The 21,181-nt window shown below is 43.0% G+C and overlaps 1 protein-coding gene and 1 non-coding gene across 2 annotated transcripts in view; both read right to left on the reverse strand.

The window, feature by feature from the left end:
* The window catches only part of RHBDD1 (rhomboid domain containing 1), a 144,130-nt gene that overhangs the window by 76,724 nt on the left and 46,225 nt on the right, over positions 1-21,181 (reverse strand). The window lies entirely within an intron of this gene.
* On the reverse strand, positions 17,703-17,840 carry LOC119931262. The gene has a single exon (XR_005452112.1). It is a non-coding gene; the product is annotated as a small nucleolar RNA SNORA7 (small nucleolar RNA).

Genomic DNA, 21,181 nt, shown 5'->3' on the forward strand with positions numbered 1-21,181 from the left:
GTGCTGGAATAGATACAAGGTATCAGGTTGTCCCAGGTGGGGCTCACAGTCTTAATCCCCATTTTCCAGATGAGGTAACTGAGGCACAGAGAAGTTAAGTGACTTGCCCAAAGTCACACAGATGACAAGTGGCGGAGTCGGTATTAGAACCCACAACCTCTGACTCCCAAGCCCGGGCTCTTTCCACTAAACCACCATGGGAGTCTCCAAGGTCACTAATGAATAGCCTCCTCCTCGCTACGTAATTGTCCTGTTTGGTCCTCCAACCTACTCCTGCTTGACCACTCAGACACTTGAGAGTTTGGATTTCTCGCTCCCCTTGGTATTGGTATCAAATCTAAGTCTCGCTAACATAGTTCTCTCCTTGTTTTCCGTCACTTTCCTAGCCACTCCTCTTCAGTCCCCTTCAATGACAATTCCTCTGTCTCCTCCCCTTAACCGTGAATGTCCTTCAAGACTCCATTTTTCATCCCCTTCTCTTCTAGCTACAGCTTCAAATGCCATTTTCATAATGATAACAACCCAAATCTCTCGCCAACCCCCATCTTTTCCCCTGTCTGTAGCTTCACATTTCCTCTTGTCTGCGGGACATCTCCATATGGATGCTCCAACATTGCTTTCAATTCAGTATGTTTAAAACTGAACTCTTCATCTTCCTTTCTAAATCCTCTCCTTTTATCACTTCCAATCACAGCTGATGACACCATAACCGCTGTTTCCAAAGCCTGCCACCTTAATGTGATCCTTGATTAAATCACTCTTTTAGCTCCTACATTCAGTCTATTACTAAATCAATCAAAAAATCCACGGTATTTACTATGTGCAGGGCCCTGTACTAACAGCTTGAGAAAATACCACACAATAGAGTTGGCAAACATGATCCTTGTCCACAATGGGCTTACAGTCTACAGGGGGAGACTAGACCAAAATAAATTATACATAGGGGAAATGACAGAGTGTAAGGAGTTGTATCTAAAGTGCAGTGAGGCTGGGGGTGTTGTGTATATGAAGTGCTTAAGTGGCACAGATTCATTCATTCATTCACTTGTATTTATTAAGCACTTACTGTGTGCAGGGCACTGTACTAAGCGCTTGGGAAGCACAAATCGGCAACATATGGAGACAGTCCATGGGCAATGCTGAGGGGAGGGTGGGTAGGAGAAACGAAGACTCAGTCAGGGATGGCCTCTAGAAGGGGATGTGAATTTAGGAGGGCTGTGAATAATATTAATAATAATTGTGGTATTTGTTAAGCACTTATTATGTGCCACACACCGTTCTAAGTGATAGGGGAGATACAAGCTAATCACTTTGGACACAGTCCATGTCTCTCATGGGGCTCACCCTCTTAATCCCCATTTTACAGATGAGGTAACTGAGGCACAGAGAAGTTGAATGACTTGCCCAAGATCACACAGCAGACAAGTGGCAGAGCCTGGACTAGAACCCAGGACCTTCTGACTCCTAGACCCGTGCTCTAGCCACTTGGCCATGAAGGTGGGGAGAGTGAAGGACTGTCAGATATGAAGGGGGAGTGTAGAAAGCTTATGGGCCTGATATCTTCATCATCATCATCAGTGGTACTGTTTGAGTGCTTACTACATGCAGAGAACTGTACGAAGGGCTTAGGAGAGTACAATACAACAGAGTTGGCAGACAGGTTCCCTGCCCATAATGATCTTACAGTCTAGAGGGGGAGACAGACATTAATATAATTTATAATATTTAATTTAAAGATTTGTACCTAAGTGCTGTGGGGCTGAATCATAATCATCCCCTTCCTCAGGGATCACAACTGCTGTCAGAGACCCTAATGACATGGTAAGTTCAGAAAAGACTTACTAACATAAAGAATAGAAAAGCACCCCAAAGCAGGTGATCTTAGACCAAAGTTCAAAATACAAGCCACATTTTTTGGAAAGCAGTTTCGCTACTGGAGATCCAATTCTGCCACTGTACTGAGATTTTAGTTGCAAGCACTGATACTTTCACTGTATTCACCGCAAAGGTCATTCAAGTCTAATACATGATTCTGAAGATATTGCGATCGCACGCAACCTCCCATTTCCCAAGGGGAATAGGATGAAACCAGGTGTTCCTCAGCCTTCAACTACTCCAGAGAAACTTAATGAAGTGCAGATTTAGGCAGGATAAAAAAGAGCCAACACTATTTACAGGGTGACCGGTGGTGGGAGAGAAGGATGGAAGAGATCAGGGTTTGTGTTTCTTTTCTGTACTTGAATTCAATTTGGAAAGAGTAACAGAACACATACATTTTGGGGTCTCAGGGCTACCATATATAGATAATTGCTGAAATCCTACAAACAATAACACGAGAGAAATACTTCAATTAAAAACAACACAAATTTGAGTCTTGTTTTCTAAGAGTTTGACAATCTTACAAAGATTGTGTTTTCTCTAAATAAAATGCAGACCCAAAGTTACAACTAAATGATGCTAATTAAATTAAAAGTAAATTTATCTGGGAAGTCAGCCAACTGGAGGTGGGCATGTGACTATTAACACATCTTCTTACATACACTGTTTATACACAAACTGCTCCATTTTCAAAAACCTGAATTTGCCATTTGGGGAAGATTTAAAAGAATATTTTTGAAAATAAGAAAATGAGGGAACATGATGTGTCTTCCTCGATCCAAACTGAATAGGCTTCATACTATCAATCAATGGTATTTGAGTACTCACTGTGTGCATAGCACTATACTAAGCAATTGGGAGAGTACAACAGAGTTGGCAGGTATGTGCCCTGCTCACCAGGAGCTACAGTCTAGATGAGACAGACATTAATATAAATAAATTACAGATACACATATAAGTACTGTGGTATCAGTAAGATGTTCCTTAGCATGTCCCAACCACTGTGGTCCAATTGGGAAATTACCTCTTTTAGGACTCTGAAATGAACCTGGAAGAGTTAATAGGCTGGGAAAGGTACTCTAGCTTGGATCTTCTTACCAGTTTCCTACATTACTAGAGCAACTGTAGGCGCTAATAGAGAAGCAGCTAGGTGACTGGCCAGTTGATCGGCTGACTTGTAGGGCCAGATGCACTGATCCACGGGAGGTGACATGGGGCTTCCGGGGAGTGTTGGAAGCTGGGGATGGTTCAGGCAGCTGTAAGAGCTTTAAAATGAAGCAAGTGGCCCAAGGAACAGCAGCTTAATAATTACTTCTCTACAACCACTGCAGTAGAGACCACAAGGAAACCAAATCTCTTCATTTTACCACAGGACACACATATTTACGGATAGCTGCCGCAGCCCATGAATCATTCAGGATTTGCAGGGTAATAGTGATGGCATTTGTTAAGCGCTATGTGCAGAGAACTGTTCTAAGCACTGGATAATAATGATGGCATTTATTAAGCGCTTACTATTTGCAAAGCACTGTTCTAAGCGCTGATAATAATGGTATTTGTTAACCACTTACTATGTGCCAAGCACTGTTCTAAACACTGAGGCAGATACAAGGTAATCAAGTTGTCCCACGTGGGGCTCACAATCTTAATCCCCATTTTACAGATGAGGTAACAGGCACAGAGAGATGAAGTGACTTGCCCAAAGTCACACAGTTAAGTGGCGGAGCTGGGATTAGAACCCACAACCTCTGACTCCCAAGCCCATGCTCTTTCCACTAAACCACACCGCTTGGACTGTGCTAACAACTGGGGTAGACAGAATACTATTAGATTAGACATAATCCCTGTCCCACAAGGGGCTCGCAGGTTAAGGAGGGAGGGAGACAGGAATTTAATCCCCATTTAACAGAAGAGAACATTGAGGCACAGAGACTTACTCAAGGTCACAGATTTGGCAAATGGCTGGGATTAGAACTCAGGTCTTCCAGGCTTAAATAATAAGTGTGGCATTTGTTGAGCACTGCACTAAACTCTGGGGTAAAAAAATCACTCATGTCTGGATTCAAAGAATAACTAACCTAGACAAGGCTGTGGATGAAAGGAGGGTGGTGGTGGGTAGAAAGATGCTTAGAAGATAAGGGGGGAAAGGGATACAAATAGAGAAAGAAAAAGATATTCCAGTTTGCCAATAAGAAATCTGGATTCCTGCTGGTTCCCAGTATTGAAGTGAAATGTAGAGAAAGGGGATGCAGAGTAGTAGATGGTCCTAGGACCAACCAAGAAAGGCCAAGGGAGGGGTCCTCAATCTAGGAGGGGAGTCTATTCCCCAGATCATGGAAACAATTACAACACGAGAGCAACAGCTTTTTTCGGAATCATTTTATGCCTGTTTTTACGTAAGAGTGCTAACAATTTTTAAGTACTTGTGATTCATTAAACCATCTTTATATAGTTCACTTACTTCACTAGATGGGAAGGTGACCGGAACCCAAGATGTTAAGAGTTAGGCTATCCAGACCCAGAGAGAAAGGTTAATTATTTCTCCAAATTAAAAGGCATCTTTGTCCCCAGGACTTAACTGGGAGAGCAAAAGCTGGAGGAAATGCTGGAGTGGAAGAAATATTCAAGTCAAGTGGTAGTGGCGGCTGGAAAAGGAGAAAATCCGGAGGGTCTGGAAACTGGTATTCGCCAGGGCCAACAAACCCTCTGCCCCAAGAGTGACCAGAATCCCAGGAGGTGACCGGAAGCCATATATGGTGGCCACAGGACACAGGGGGATTCTACCCTAAGAAACAGTTGGTGGGAAAGAAAAGAGCCTCACTGAAAATGCAGTGGGATGAATGAGCGTTAATGTTCTGACATGGCCGAAGGATTGGTTGAGAAAAATTTTAAAAGCCCTCCCAAACTTCCATTATCTATACACTTTTCTTAGGATTAGGAATGCCTAGTTTTGCTACATCATGGGAGCTGCATCCTTGCAAGAGCCCAGATTATGGAAGATTTATGCCATAGTGCTCATGATGTCTGATGCTGGGCACAGAAATCATTTGTTCTAACTCTGCAGTGTTTTGTCTCCAAAAAGCTTTCGTGTCAGGTGAATGTTCCCTAATTCTCTAACACTGGTCTAGGCAAAATAAGTAACGAAAGCACAGGTCCTGGCAGATCTGGATGTATTTACTGGGTGCAGACACATGGGGAAATAATCCCTGCAATTCAGACCTGGATTGTAATCAAAGGCAGGTGGGCCTGAGTATAATAATAATAATAATAGCATTTATTAAGCGCTTACTATGTGCAAAGCACTGTTCTAAGCACTGGGGGGGTTACAAGGTGATCAGGTTGTCCCACTGGGGGCTCACAGTCTTAATCCCCATTTTACAGATGAGGTAACTGAGGCACAGAGAAGTGAAATGACTTGCCCAAAGTCACACAGCTGACAATTGGTGGAGTCGGAATTTGAACCCATGACCTCTGACTCCAAAGCCTGGGCTCTTTCCACTGGGCCACGCTGCAGAGTATAAGTGACACTACCCCACAAAATCTTCCAGAACATCAACAGAATCAAATTTTACATGATGGAACAGGCCACATCCCTGCCTCGTCTCTTCCAAACGCCATTTTCAGGGCCCGAAATTGGAATGAATGTTATTTATTTATATATCTATTCATACCTTCAATTATTTGTCTTTCGGTTTTCATGCTGGTGTGTTTATACATCTCTGTGCTTTATAGTTGTTCTTTATTCAGCATTCACTCTTTGTAAATACTTTTTGCTCATTCCCCCGTTAAATTGTAAACTCCTTAGAGGCAAGGAACAGGTGTCTGGCTACTGTAGTAATCTCCCAAGCATTTAGTACACTGCAGAGTACTGAAGAAGGCATTCAATAAATGCCACTGATTGACTAATTCAAGGAGGCAGCCTGACCGCGGATGGCTTTAACCATTTCATAGTCTGATATTTCCTTGCTTCATGTATGGAAGAATTTAAAATTATTTTCTAAAACAAAAAAAAGGATGATTGACTTTTTGTTCATGAAGACAGTTTGAATAGAAATGCCTGATGAAAATCTTGATCGTTAGCTCTAATATAAAAGGTGTAGTTTTCATTTCTTTAAAGTACATATCATTATTGAAAGCATGTTCTCCTATAACATGAAAGCAGTGCAAAGATGGATGAAGATAATGGGTAAATGAAAGTAAAATGAACAAAACAGTTCATTATAAAGCACAGATTAGGGATCCAGTGAGCTCTGGAACACTAAGGGGCAATTTATAAAATGATATACCGTGACTTTACATTTACACAGAATTGCTTAAAGTATTGAATAGAGTGTTTATAATTTATTAATCTGGCTTCTAAATATAATTTTTAAAATGCACATGAAAATTGTAAAAATCCCCCAACAGCAACAAATTTGATCTGACTACAATATACGCAACTAAGAAAATTAAACAAGGCAACAGCACACTGACTCGATATATTTTATCACACATTACAACTGGGATGCACATGAGAGGATTTATGAAAGAGTCAATGTGAGCTTTCACATTGCACAGGGCTGCATCAATTTGGCCCAGTAAAAATGTTCTACCATCTGTTTCTATTATAAGCCGCAAACATCTTTGCGCTCCCCCAGCTCCCCAAAAAGTTAATACAGAATAAAAGAGAAGCTGGGTTGCTTATAGCCCAATGCTAACAAGTACTACTGTTAGGAAATGTAAATGTACTCCTCATGAGAGCTTGTCTGGTTGCTAGTGCTGGGTTATTTTCCTACAATAAGGGTGGAAATTACTTTCCATCTTTTACTTCTGATTCTCACCCATATGAAATGTTTGATTCTCCACATGCCCATCTCCACACCAGGATTCAAGGTGGATGGCAGCCTAGCACGTTTGGGCCAGGAGAATAAAAATTTGTTTAGTCAAACTTAGATTCCTCCCTGGTTGAGTTCACACAAATTTAGATTCACAGTCAAGCAATCAATCAATGGTATTTACTGAATGCTTATTGTGTGCAGAGTTCTGTACAACTCCCTGGCTAGTCGATGTCCAGAGGGCAAAGACTTGCATTCTATCTTCCCTGGATCACAGTAAACTTCGCAAGGGCAAGATAATCAGGGAAGAAACTGGAATTTTGGATGTTTTTCCCCCTAAAAGGAAAATGACTTCCCTTCAGAAGCAGTGGGGCTTAGTGGAAAAAGCAAGGGCTTAGGAGTCAGAGGTCGTGGGTTCTAATCCCGGCTCCGCACACTTGTCAGCTATGTGACTTTAGGCAAGTCACTTAACTTCTCAGTGCCTCAGTTACCTCATCTGGAAAATGGGGATTAAGACTGTGATCACCCTATATCCCACCCAGCGTTTAGAACAGTGCTCGGCACCTAGTAAGTGTTTAACAAATGCCAACATTATTATTATTATTATTATATTTCGGGGGGTGGAAGGGAGAAATTAATTTTTCTTTACGGGGGACGTTTGTCAATATTTGAGGTCTTTACTTAAGAATTTTCCCCAAAAGTGGGGGGGTTCTGAAAGAAATAGTCCCAAGTAAAATTAGGTTTTGAAGAAGAAAATAGAGCAAAACACTGCCAGTCCTAGTGCAGCCCTCTTTCACTGCTGCCCAGGAGATGATGACACTTGGGCTGCCACTTCCCCAGTGATAACTGATCTTAGTTGCCACCCTACTTCTCTCTCCTTTATTGGCCTCTGAGAAATCAATTACTACTCCTTAAATTCCTAAGACCAAAAAGAAACTACAGTGCCATAAAAAGGTAAAATATATTATCTTTTACTATGCAATTTATGCAAAACATCAATATTTTATCACTGATCCCAGGAATCTTTCAGAGAAAACTGCAATTAGTCCAGATATACTTTATCAAAGTGCAAGATAAAAATCCTTTAGAGGGTGATTATTTCTTTTCATTGTTTAAAAATTACACAACCGTTTCATTATCCGACCTTCAGAATGAAGATGGTTAATGGAAACTACAGGTTTTCCAAAAGAATATGATTTTAGCAGCTAGTTTCAACTACTTCCTGTATCATTTAATGGTATTTATTGAGTGATTACACAGAGCACTGTATTAAGCGCTTGAGAGGGTACACTGTAACAGAGTTGGTAGACACATTCCCTGCCCACAAGGAGCTTACAGTCGGAAGGGGACTATTAAATCTGTATTAAAGCAGCTAAGAAATAATAATGTGTGTGTGTTTTGAGTGTCACCTCTCTGGTCTATGAGGGTCCATGTAACAGAATGACCAAAAGGCAGGACAGATACTAACAAGGAAAATACAGATCTATCAATCATATTTATTGAGCCCTTACAGTGTGCATAGCTCTGTACAGTACAGTGTATTAGAGTTAGTAGACATGTTCCCTGCTAGTTAACCTAAAAACTGGATTTTGGAGTCCTTCAGTCATTTCCTGGATATGCCTGCCTGGGCCTGCTCAGTGTCTGGGTGCATTGGCAGTATGGCATAGTGGATAGAGCATGGGACGGAGTTAGGAGGTCATAGGTTCTAATCCCAGCTCTGCTACTTGTCTGTTATATGACCTTGGGCACATCACTTAACTTCTTTGTGCCTCAGTTACCTCATCTGTAAAATGGGTACTGAGACTGTGAACCCCACATGGGGCAAGGGACTGTGTCCAACCCAATTTGCTTGTATCCACCCCAGTGCTTAGTACAGTACCTGGCACATAGTAAGCATGTAAACAATTATTATTATTATTATTATTATTATTATTACCAAGAAGGAGTATATGTGTGTGTAAATACAAATACACACACAAAGCCATAAACAGATCACTACCACCTGTAGCTTCATCTCAATAACAAAGGGGATATCCAATCAATCAATGGTATTCACTGAGTGCTTACTATATAGAGAGCACTGTAATAGGGGCTTGGGAGCATACAATGCAAAAAGAGTAGACAGTAGGTATAGCTCCTGACCTCAAGGAGCTTGCTGACTAGAGTTCTACAAATATTTACACACAAAATGCTGATGAAGGTATTCAACATTCATGACGAGGGGTGGGATGCCAAAATGAAAATGATCCAGGGAGAGGCACACTGCCACCCAATCAACTACCTATAGGTAACACAAGAGAAGCTACATGGGTTCAGGTCTACTACCCTAATGCCTCCAAAGAGTAGGCAAGACCCATCCTGATTGGAAAAAGAGAGAAATTTAAGAAGATACTTCCCTCTGTTGCTTGGATCATTTTTCCAAAAAAAGTTCAGTCCATCATCTCCCCACTCCTCAAGAACCTCCAGTAGTTGCCCAATCAATCAATCGTATTTATTGAGCACTTACTGTGTGCAGAGCACTGTACTAAGTACTTGGGAAGTGCAAGTTGGCAACATATAGAGACCGTCCCTACCCAACAGTGGGCTCACAGTCTAGAAGACTATATGGCCCACCCACCTCTGTATCAAACAGAAACTTCTTACCATGGCTTTAAAGCACTCACTCAGCTCATCCCCTCCTATTTTACCTCACTAATTTCCTACTATGGAAGCAGCATGGCTCAGTGGAAAGGGCACAGGCTTTGGAGTCAAAGGTCATGGGTTGAAATCCTGGCTCCACCAATTATCAGCTGTGTGACTTTGGGCAAGTCACTTAACTTCTCTGTGTCTCAGTTACCTCATCTGTAAAATGGGGATTAAGACTGTGAGCTTCCCGTGGGACAACCTGATCACCTTGTAACCTCTCCAGTGCTTAGAACAGTGCTTTGCACATAGTAAGCACTTAACAAATGCCATTATTATTGTTATTACTATAAAACCTAGTCCACCCTTTGTGCCTCTTACACCAACTTACTCACTGTACTTTGAGCTCGTCTATCTCATCATCCACCTCTTGCTAATATCCTCCCTCTGACCTGAAATTCCCTCCTCCTCCTCCATGTACAACAGACCAGCACTCTCCTCACCTTCAAAACCTTATTAAAATCACATCTCCTCCAAGAGGCCTTCCCCAGTTAAACCCTCTTTTCCCCTATTCCTTCTCTTTTCGGTGTTGCTTATGCACTTAGATCTGGACCCTTTAAGCACTTGATATTCACTCCACTCTCAGCCCCTCAGCACGTATGCACATGTCCACAATTTACTTTGATGTCTGTCTCCTCCTCTATACTGTAAACTTGTTATTGCAGGGAACATTTCTACCAACTCTGTGGTATTGTATTCGCCCAAGTGCTAAGTGGTCACAAAAAGAAAGCACTTAAATACCATTGACTGAGGTAGCAAGAACATTACCATTCACTTTGGGATACTGTGGATGAAGCCCTTTAGAAACAGTGACCAATCAATTGTATTTATGCAGAGCACTGTACAAAGCATTTGGGAGAGTAAATATAGACACGTCTCTGACCTCTAGGAGCTTACTGCCTAATGGGAGAGACAGGGATTAAAATAAGCTACAGGTAGGGGAAGCAACTGAGTATACTAAGGTTATGATGATGATGATGGCATTTATTAAGCACTTACTACGTGCAAAGCACTGTTCTAAGCACTGGGGAGGTTACAAGGTGATCAGGGTGTCTCACTAGGGGCTCACAGTCAATCCTCATTTTTAAAGATGAGGTAACTAAGGCACAGAGAAGTTAAGTGACTTGCCCAAAGTCATACAGTTGACAATTGGTGAAGCCGGGATTTGAACCCATGACCTCTGACTCCAAAGCCCGTGCTCTTTCCACTGAGCCACGCTGCTTCTCATGTACATAGTGCATGTACATAGGTTATGTACATAGTGCTGTGGGGTGGGGATGAAGAAAACTGATTAAGTGCAGTGGTGGGCGGGGATCTAAGTGGGAGAGGCAGTAAGGAAGGAAAGTAAGGGGCAGTAGAGAAGGAAAGCAAGGTGGGAGAACAAGAGCCTAGTCATGGAAGGCTTCCTGGAGGAGCTGAGACTCAGGAGTACTTTTAAGATAGGGAGAATGCTGGTCTGTGAGATATCTAGCAGGGGGAATTCCAGGCAGGTGGGAAGGCGTGACCAAAGTTGTGGCAGGTGGGGTGAGGGTGAGGGACAGTGAGTGAGTTGGAATTAGAGGAGTGAAATATGCAGGCTGGGCTGCAGTGGGAGAGGAGTGAGGATAAGTAAGGGGAAGAGAGCTCACTGACCACCATTTCGAAAGCAGAAAAATGATTTGGTGACCGAACCAATGAGCCAAAATTAGGGGGAAGAAAAGAGGAAGACAGCTTGGCTCAGTTGAAAGAACACAAGACTCGGAGTCAAGAGACCCAGCTCTGCCACTGGCCTGCTGTGTGACTTTGGGCAAGTCACCGAATCGCTCTGTGATTCCATTTCATCTATAAAATGGGGGAAAAAATGCTTGCTCTCCCAACTGCGTAGACTGTAAGCTCTGTGAGGGGCAGGGACCGTGACCGGTCTGTTTGCCTTGCACGTAGCAAGAGCTAAATACCATCATTAACAGGACACAAAGAGAAATCTAGACTTATGTGGGAGGGGCAGAGAGAAAGAGGGAAGGAAAAGGAGAGGAAAGAGGGCAAGAAAAGGAGAGAGAAATGGGGAAGACAGAGACAGAGAAATAATGTCAGAAAACAGATACACAGTCTTCCCTCCCCACCTGATATATCCCCCAGCCAGGACACTAAACCACAACAGACATCAAGCAGACACACACACACACTCTTTTCTCTCTCTCTCTCTCTATCTCTCTTCCTCTCCCCCACCCACCCCAGGCCACCACCACCATTAAAGTCTTCACTTGGAGCAGCCCAGCCAGACAGTAGATTCTGCCTTTCATTCACTGATGCTTTCCCTTTTGAGCCGCTGTGCCACCTCTGCTCTGAGGGGCTGAGACCTCACTGACCACCATTTCGAGAGCAGAAAAGTGATTTGGTGACCGGACCAATGAGCCAAAATTAGAGGGAAGAAAAAGGCAGGCAGCATGGCTCAGTTGAAAGAACATGAGATGGAGTCAAGAGACCCAGCTCTGCCACTGCCCTGCTGTGTGACTTTGGGCAAGTCACCTAATCTCTCTGTGATTCCATTTCATCTATAAAATGGGGGAAAAAATGCTTGCTCTCCCTACCGCATAGACTGCAGGCGTAGACTGTCCAAGCCTTCTAGCTAAAATTATCCACGCAGTACCTGAAATATAGTATGGCTTCAGTCCAAAACACAGCAAAAAAGACACGATCTTTGTACCATGTCAATGTCAAAGTGCAGAAAGCAACATCAAGCTCTCTAATCTGTATTTACAGATCTTACAAAATCACTTCATTACCCTCCACAGACCTAGGCTGTGGCATATGTAAAGCAAATTTTGCTGAAACCAGAATTTCGCCAAGTCTTGGGCTATTACAAAAAAGTCTGAGCTGAAGGTGCTCTCAGGTAAAGCAGGGCTGTAGCCAGCCTTGTTCAACCAATCCTCCGTGCTGCCAAGTTAATGAAGGCCTCCAGGGAACTTTCAAGTTGGAGTCAGACAACACTTTCTGCCTTCCTGGAACCTCTTCCAGCTCAACAGCCTACAGGCATCATTCAAGTTTCTGAATCCATCCAGAAACTGCTGAATGCTGTTGTGGTGTTCAAGGATCTACGCAAGATACCAAGGAGATGATTATGGATCACTTCACAAAGTCAGCACAGAAATCTGAACAAAAATAAACCTGAAGGAAACAGAACATATGCGCCAACTCATGAGCTCTACAACCAAAACATTCTCTCTGGCAATCCACACTTTGATGGTGACGCTGAAGCCTGTTTTTTAGGTGGTGTCCTATCCAACTCATGGAGATACAAAGACTCGAAAGTCTGACTTTAAAAGGCATGCACGATTTGGGGAAAATTGGTGGCAAATAGACACAAAACTTCATTGCACACTGGAGGTGTACAAACTTGTGGTGGGGCTCAACCTTCTATAAGGCTTTTTTGTTTTGTTTAAAATGGCATTTGTTAAATGCTTACTATGTGGCTGGTACTGTACTAAGCACTGGAGTAGATATGGGATAATCAGGTTGGACATAGTCCCTGCCCACCCAGGGCTCACAGTCTTAATCCCCATTTTACGGATGAGGTAACTGAGGTCCAGACAAGTTAAGTGACCTGTCTAAGGTCACACAGCAGATGAGTGGCAGAGCCAGGATTAGAACCCAGGTCCTGATTCCCTGGCCCATGTGTGAGCTCCACGTGGGACAGGAGCTGTGTCCAATCCAATTTGCTTGGGTCCGTCCCAGCCCATAGCATGGTGATTAGCACATAGTAAGCGCTTAACAAATACCACAGTTATTATTATTATTTCCACTAGGCTACACTAGCCTCTCCTCAGACCAGCCCCGGATGTTCTACGCCACTGGAACTCTACTCTCAGGCCCTCGCCAGCCTACTCCCCCTGCCCGGTGGAGCTGAACCCACGATGGAAGTGGCAAACGGCAAGGATCACCAATACTGAGTACTCTCCCAAGTGCTTAGTACAGTTCTCCGCAGACAATAAGTGCTCAATAAATACGATTGAATGAATGAATGAAATGCAGACAGCATGCCAACATTGAGACAATGTTCCCCTGTAACAGTTTTACTGGGTGGGACACTTGAATGGAAGTAGTGTGGCCTAGTGGATAGAGCACGGTCCTGGGAGTCAGAAGGACCTGGGTTCTAGTCCCAGCTCCACTATGTATCTGCTGAGTGACCTTGGGTAAGTCACTCCACTTTTCTGAGCCTCAGTTACCTCATCTGTAAAATGGGGATTGAGACTGTGAGCCCCATGTGGGACAGGGACTGTGTCCAACCCCATCTGCTTGTAGCAACGGTATTTATTAAGCGCTTACAGTGTGCCAGAGTAGGCAGAAACTCCTCACCCTGGGCTTCAAGGCTCTCCATCACCTCGCCCCCTCCTACCTCACCTGCTTTCTCTCCTTCTACAGCCCACCCTGCACCCTCCGCTCCTCTGCTGCTAATCTCCTCACCATACCTTGTTCTCGCCTGTCCCGCCGTCGACCCCCGGCCCACGTCATCCCCCGGGCCTAGAATGCCCTCCCTCTGCCCATCCGCCAAGCTAGCTCTCTTCCTCCCTTCAAGGCCCTACTGAGAGCTCACCTCCTCCAGGAGGCCTTCCCAGACTGAACCCCTTCCTTCCTCTCCTCCTCGTCCCCCTCTCCATCCCCCCATCTTACCTCCTTCCCTTCCCCACAGCACCTGCATATATGTATATATGTTTGTACATATTTATTACTCTATTTATTTATTTTACTTGTACATATCTATTCTATTTATTTTATTTTGTTAGTATGTTTGGTTTTGACTCCCCATTTTAGACTGTGAGCCCACTGTTGGGTAGGGACTGTCTCTACATGTTGCCAATTTGTACTTCCCAAGCACTTAGTACAGTGCTCTGCACACAGCAAGCGCTCAATAAATACGATTGATGATGATGATATAGTAAGTGCTTAATACCATAATTATTATCATTATTAGTACTGTTATTAATAGAATGGACTACACTGGGTCCTGAAGCAGCTGAGGTCTGGGGAGCACAACTGAGTCACAGTCAAGCAGCGATGGAAAAAAAAAAAACATTTAAAGGCATCAACCAAAGTCTCCAAAATGTGTCCCAGCAGGGAGCTCCTGGGAGACAACGGCAAAGTCTTGCCCAACATCTATGGGAAGATAAGTTGCTCTTCTCTTCAGAGACTTTAGGAAGGTCAGACTATCCAGAGGCAATGTCTTAAACATGAGTATGCCTTGAAGGTAAAACTCAATTTCCCAAAAGACAGACTAGTCTCCTTGATCCATTTTCCTTCTTTGTCTATGTGTGAATTACTCTGGGAGCAGAATTTGGTGACAGCACTAAGCCCTGTGTTGCAGAAGAAAACCCCTGGCTGAGGGGAGAGCTTCCTGGATGCAGGCTGGTGTAATACCTCTTTTGTTCAGGTAAGAAAAACACAAAATATAAACTCCATCCTGAAATCCATTTAGAAAATGTCCTCCTCCAGGGTACTAATTAAAGGGCTGATGGCTTGAAAATTCATTCATTCAATCGTGAGCTCGCTGTGGGCAGGAATGCCACTGTTTATTGTTGCACTTTCCCAAGCGCTTACTACAGTGCTCTGCACACAATAAAGTGCTTAATAAAAACGACAATGATTTTGAGCACTTCCTGTGAGCAGAGCACTGCACTAAGTGCTTGGGAAAGAAAAGCATAACAATAAACAGACACATTATCTGCCAACAACGCACTTACAGCCTAGAGGGAGAGACAGACATTAATATAAATAAATAAATTACAGAGAGGCACATAATCACTGTGGGGCTGGAGGGAAGAATGAAGGAAGCAAATCAGAGTGTCCTAGAAGAGAGTGGGAGAAGAGGAAAAGAGGGTTTAGTCAGGGAAGGCCTCTTGGAGGAGATGTGCCTTCATTAAGGCTTTGAAGAAGAAGAGTAATCATTTGTGAGATTTTGCGGGGCGGGAGGGTCACATAGCTGGAATGGCTTTCCATTAGCATTCCTTATTTCCTCCAATTCTATGACATTATTTGAAACATACACTTGATCATAGTTTCAAAAGGTTTTTTTTTTTAAATATAATCCCCATCATTCTTGTCTGGGTTCTTTCATTTTTTACCCTTCACTGATCATTTCTAAGGTCAACTGGGCAAGAATGAACTTCTTCCAGAGCTAACAAGAATACCATGTGGAAAATTATGAAATCCAGATTCTACAACAGTGAATTTTTAACCACCTTGAAAAAGGATGACCTGGGAACATCTTGAAATAATACACTGAATATTAAGGATGCTATTCTCATTAGCAGTGTCGACAGTCTACCCACTCCCAGATGGGATGGCAACTGCCCTGATGGTATAGCTCTGATATAGCCTCCTTGCAAGTATGCGAAATGTAATTAACATAAAATTAAACTGGAAAGGTGGTTGGCGTGCCCAAAATACTTTATAGCAAGGAGAAGCGAGGCCAAGGGTATCTCCAGAACTTTTTTTTTTAATAATTTCTCAGGGCAGCCTGCTGCAGTGTCCAAAATGTTCAAATTTGATATGCAGAAACAGTCTTCCTGAGTCTGTCAATCATTCACGCAATGGTATTTATTGAGCGCTTATTCTACAGCATCACAGCAGCTCCAGGTAAATAGATAGTGCTCCCATGAGATATTGCCTTCTAGGCAATATGCAAAACTGCTGAAAGGAATGGCAACACCACCAAGGCAGGCATGAAGAAAATGACATATTATGAGTTACTTCCAGTAATTCAAAAAAGGCATCAAGAACACCTTGCAGCTCCTTTAACGAAATGGAGTTCTTCAAAAAAATCTAATAGGTCATGCAGATCAAGCTAAGCTAGGAAATGTAATCAGTGGTGGGATGCCAAAGCTAAAGAAATCATAGATAAGCTTATTGCCCCTGAATTACTGCTAATATTCATCACCAAAGAAACTATAGGGCTCCGAAGACGCTATACACACCACTGAACAGTAAAGAGGTAACTATCCTCATCCCAGGAAATCTTATGGCGAGAGCAAGAAAAACTACAGTGAACTCTGAAATATGCTTTCCACTCTGGAGAAGGAGAAGGTGGAAGCCCCCAAAATGGGAGGCCTGACCTGAGCTCTGACTTTCTGAGGAAGCAACAGAGCCATGAAAAATGGTACGAAACATGGATCTGATGGCATTTCCGCTGAAATTCATGAGCAAGGAAGGCACTTCATCCTCACAAATCCACCTGAACTCTTCCTTAATCAATGAAACACTGAAGCCTCAGTGATGCCACCTCAATCAATCAATTGTTCAGGGATACTCTCCCAGGTACTTAGTACAGAGAAGTGGCATTAGTGGATACAGCACTAATGATTACGCCTAATGAATAATGACTAAACCCTTATTTCCTCTTTTCCCACTCCCCTTTTTGTCACTCCTGACTTGTTCCCTTTACTCACCATCACCACCCTCCACCCAGCCCCACAACACTTATGTGCTGTGTATACATATCTGTAATGTATTTATATTAATGTCTGTCTCTCCCTCTAGACTTAAGCTTGTTGTGGAAACGAAATGTGTCTGTTACATTGTTGTGTTGTATGCTGCCAGGTTTTCAGCACAGTGCTGTGCACACAGTAAGTACTCAATAAATATGATTGATTTATGTGCATTTTGATGTGCATTTGATAGATGCACCTCACGACCCTCTCCATCCCCCCATCTTACCTCCTTCCCTTCCCCACAGCACCTGTATATATGTATATATGCTTGTACATATTTATTACTCTATTTATTTATTTATTTTACTTGTACATATCTATTCTATTTATTTTATTTTGTTAGTATGTTTGGTTTTGTTCTCTGTCTCCCCCTTTTAGACTGTGAGCCCACTGTTGGGTAGGGACTGTCTCTACATGTTGCCAATTTGTACTTCCCAAGCGCTTAGTACAGTGCTCTGCACATAGTAAGCTCTCAATAAATACGATTGATGATGATGATGATGACATGACAATTGTATCTACTCTTTTTTTTTGTCATGCTGTCGAGTCAAATTTTATCTACTCGTCTTTTTTTTTTTGGTCATGCTGTCAAGTCATCTCCGACTCACAGCGACATAGTGATGCCACTGGGACATTTCCACTGGGAAATTCCACTGGGAAATCCCATTTCCAATGGGAAATGTCCACAGGGACAATTCTCTCCCAGAACGCCCCACCTCCATCTGCAATCGTTCTGGTATTGTAGCCATAGAGTTTTGATGGTAAAAATATAAAAGTGGTTTACCATCGCCTCTTTCTGTGCAGTAAACTTGAGTCTCCATCCTCGACTCTCTCCCATGCCCCTGCTGCCTGGCCCAGGTGAGTTTTGACTTGTAGCAGATTGCCTTCCACTCGCTAGCCACTGTTCAAGCTAGGAATGGAATGGGTATGCCTCTGCTTGACTCTCCCTCCCGTAGTCAAGACTGGTAGAGTACTGGAAACTCTCCAGATGCAACCCTGAGAGGGGTATCTACTCATCATAACCTCGAACACTGGAATTTATGCGCCAGCCGTTCAAAGACAAGACACCTTGGCATTTCTTGTTGTTTTGAGAGACTCAAAACACCTGCATATGACCTGCAATAAAGTCACACCAATAAATTTTTACCTGATACTTGAACAAATTATTCCTTACAAGCATCTTGGGGGGTTAAACAAGTACTACTCTGAATATTCCAACTGGAAAAATTAAGGCAGAGTTTCATTTTATCAAGAACACAGGAACTAGGATTGTAATTCAGAAGTTCCAGGGCTATGCTCTCACGACATTTCTGTAGGGAAGAACTTCAGGCCAATAACAATAATTTAAAAAAGTTTCTAAATGAATTGGTGTCAAAGAAAAAGCAAACTGGGTTCTGTGCCTTACACTTTTTCACCTACTCAGTGGGCGTTTACTATCATGTCAATTACGTCTTTGATACTGAAATTTTATTAAGAATAATGCAATTAAAATTTTTAATCTAGAAAATGGGGAAAGACGACAGATAATGTGCATATTCACCTAAGCTTTGCTACATATGAGGACAACACTTCATACATAAAAACACATGCTTGCCCTTGAAGATCTTTGCAATACATAGTTCGTTAGTGAGTGGATTATTTTTAAAAGAAGGAACAAATGATGAAAAGTAGAAAGTATTTTGTACTCTCTCACTAAGCTCCATATAAAATTCACATCTAATAATTTCTTTTTATTATTTGGCTAATAATTTTACTCATTCTCTTTTAATAATTATCACCCATATCATTTACTCATACTCCGCAATGTTATATTTATTCATTCACGTTTACATAGGTACAGAACAGCAGGGAGAATCAACATGGCCTAGTGGAAAGAGCACAGGCCTGCGAGTCAGAGGATCTGGGTTCTAATCCCGCTCTGCCACTTACCAGCTGTGTGACCTTGGGCAAGTCACAACTTCTCTGTGCCTCAGTTCCTTGGCAAAATGATGATTCAGTACCTGTCTTCCCTCCTCCTTAGACTGTGAACCCTAGGTGAGACACGGGTTCTGTCCAACCTAACTTGCATCTACCCCACTGCTTAGAACAGTGCTTAACACAGAGTAAGGGCTTAACACAGGCTGTAATCATTATCATTATCACAGACCTGGATTTCATTTGTGAAGACAACCCAAGTTAACATAAGCTTTTTTTTAAAGTATTTGCTAAGAGCTTACCACATACCAGGCACTGTACTAAGAGCTGGAGTAGATACAAGATAATTAGGTTGGGCACAGTCCGTGTCCCAGACGGGGCTCATGGTCTTAATCCCCATTTTACAAAGGAGGTAACAGTCACAGAGAAGTTACGTTCAATCAATCAATCAATCGTATTTATTGAGCACATACTGTGTGCAGAGCACTGTACTAAGCACTTGGGAAGTACAAGATGGCAACGTATAGAGACAGTCCCTACCCAACAGTGGGCTCACAGTCTAAAAGGGGGAGACAGAGAACAAAACCAAACATACTAACAAAATAAAATAAATAGAATAGATATGTACAAGTAAAATAAATAGAGTAATAAATATGTACAGACATATATACATATATACAGGTGCTGTGGGGAAGGGAAGGAGAGGGGGACGGATGGAGGGTATGGAGAGGGGTACGAGGGGGAGAGGAAGGAAGGGGCTCAGTCTGGGAAGGCCTGAGGAGGAGGTGAGCTCTCAGTAGGGCCCAGGGTGACTTGACTTGCTCAGGGTCACACGGCAGACAAGTAGCGGAAGCAGAATTAGAACCCAGATCTTTCAGACTTCCAGGTACCTGCTTTATCCACTAGGACACACTGCTTCCCACTTAGCCCAGTGTCCCTGGGCTTAGCCCCGTGGGGTCCCGAGTTAGTCCTACTCTGCTCTTCACCTCTCAGGCAGGGCAGTGTAGAGCACATGACACAAAGACACAGGCTTCCCAATGTCTGTAAGGTTTAGCAGGTGGTATCATTATCCATTCAGTCGTATTTATTGAGTGCTTACTGTGTGCAGAGCACTGTACTAAGCACTTGGGAAGTACAAATCAGCAACAAATAGAGACGGTCTCTACCAAACAACGGGCTCACAGTCTGGAAAGAGGAGAGACACACAACAAAACAAAACAAGTAGAACAAAGTCACCCAGCAGATAAGTGGCGGAGGCGAGATTAAAACCCATGACGTCAGACTCCCGAGCCCGTGCTCTTTCCACTGAGCCACACCCCAGTTCTTTAGTACAGTGCCGGTCACGTATTTTAGTATTTGTTATGGTACCGTGTCTTATTAAAGGTCCATCTTTCATTCATTTAATCGTATTTACTGAGCGTTTACTGTGTGCAGAGAACTGGACTAAGCGCTTGGAAAGTACAATTTGGCAAGAGATAGTGACAATCCCTAGCCAAAAACGGGCTCACAATCTAGAAGAGGGAGACAGACAACAAAACAAAGCAAGTAGACAAGCTAAACACTCCCAAGTGTTCAGTTAAGTGCACCCAATAGTTGGTCAACATGTTCCCTGCCTACAAGGAGCTTTAACAGTCTAGAGGGGGACACAGACATTACAATAAATTACAGATGTATGTAATGTACATAAGTGCTGGGGGGGACTGAGGCTGGAGTGAATAAAGGATACAGATCCAAATGTGATGCAGGAAGATGCAAAAGGTACAGAGAGCAGGGGTAATGAGGCTTAGTTGAGGAAGTACTTATATACATAGCCATAATTTTTTTTATTTGTATTAATGTCTGCCTCCTCCATACATTCAACCATCTCCTCCAAGAAGCCTTCCCTGACTAAACCCTCCCCCTCTAGACTGTAAGTTCATTGTGGGCAGTATGTGTGTCTGTTTATTGTTAGGGCGTACATTCCCAAGCACTTAGTACAGTGCTCTGCACACAGTATGTGCTCAATAAATATGATTGACTGACTGATTATTGCAGGCGTGGGCGAGAAGGAAGGAATCTCTTCTGTGGGCCCTGACTCTTAGGAGGCAGAGAAACAGCTGAGACCACCCAGCTGCTGTGTTAGCTTATATGGAAAGGAGGCCTGGGGTTCTGCCCATGCTCATTTTATTAAGGTATGTTGCTAAGCGTTTACTATATGCCAGACACTCTTCTGAGCACAGCGACAGACCCAAGTGAGTTAGGTTGGACTCAGTCCCTGTCCCTCATGGACTCACAGTCTTAATCCCCATTTTACAGATGAGGTAACTGAGGCCCAAACAAATGGCACCAGCCACTACTTCCACCATTACCATTTCACCATGGCCTCTTCTTCATTCTGCTCTCTTGAGATTTCCAGCATGGCCAGAAAGGCACCAAGGCAGCCATGCCATAAAT

This window comes from Tachyglossus aculeatus, chromosome 7 (genome assembly GCF_015852505.1).
Source record: "Tachyglossus aculeatus isolate mTacAcu1 chromosome 7, mTacAcu1.pri, whole genome shotgun sequence".
Classification (NCBI taxonomy): domain Eukaryota; kingdom Metazoa; phylum Chordata; class Mammalia; order Monotremata; family Tachyglossidae; genus Tachyglossus; species Tachyglossus aculeatus.